Below are 1,027 nucleotides of genomic sequence, written 5' to 3' on the forward strand. Positions count from 1 at the left end.
GACTGCGCTGTGAGATGGGCACGGCATGGGCAGCGTGGGCACAGCACGGCGGGGATACGGTGGGGTGAGGATTTGTACAGCGTGGCCAGTATGGGGACAACGCAGTGGAGTGATGGCATGGGCGCTGCATGGCCAGTCTGGAACGCGGTGGGGACGCAGTGGAGGGGGGACTTGTCCAGCATGGCCAGTCTGAGGACAGCACGGAGGGACACGGTAGGGTGATGACTTGTCCAGCATGGCCAACTTGGGAACAGCGCTGTGGGGTGATGGCATGGGCACAGCATTTCTTGTTTGGGGACAGCACGGTGGGGACACGGTTGGACAGTGACATGGGCTAGGAGGTTGGGGTGAAGGATGGGACAAGCTGCATTCCAGGAGCTCTTGAAGGTTTAGGATGAGGTGACACCTACCTGGTGGGGCAGGACACGGGATGGGGCTGTGGTGGATGCTGAGGTTCCCAAACTGGGGACCTTGGATGAGAAGGAAGGAAAGGCAGCTGGTGACAGAGGGTGAGGAATAGGGCACAGCAGGACAGATGGAGGGACCAGGGTGTGAGGTTGTGGGGCTGGACTGGTAACTGTGAAAGCAAAGCAATGGAGAGCAAAGGGAATAGTTTAAATTTTGGGAGGGAAGAACCCCACAGGTTTGGCAGGAGCTGGACACAGATCAAACCAGGCTTTTTAAGGAAAACACCCCATCCCTGTAACCACGTTTGTAAATGTCCTACTGGAAGCAGCAAAATGGATGGCAGCCTTCATTTTGGGAGCAGCAGGAGCTGCCGTGCAGGTGCCGTGGCTGTCACTGACTTCAGCCATGTTTGAGGAGGAACTGAGCGATTATTCCTTGACTTCTGCTGGAGTCCTTCCTCCTGGAAGGAACTTTCCATACCTGAAAATGAAACAACCTAGGTGTAATTCCTTGGTACCTGCACAGCTGTTAAAAAGATGTGAGCAAGAAATCTGGGCTGAAAACAGGGATCAGGATTCTGCTGCATCTCGGCTGTGACTGGCAGCACCAAGATGTTGTT

Source organism: Corvus brachyrhynchos, unplaced genomic scaffold (genome assembly GCF_000691975.1).
Source record: "Corvus brachyrhynchos isolate BGI_N302 unplaced genomic scaffold, ASM69197v1 scaffold166, whole genome shotgun sequence".
NCBI lineage: Eukaryota > Metazoa > Chordata > Aves > Passeriformes > Corvidae > Corvus > Corvus brachyrhynchos.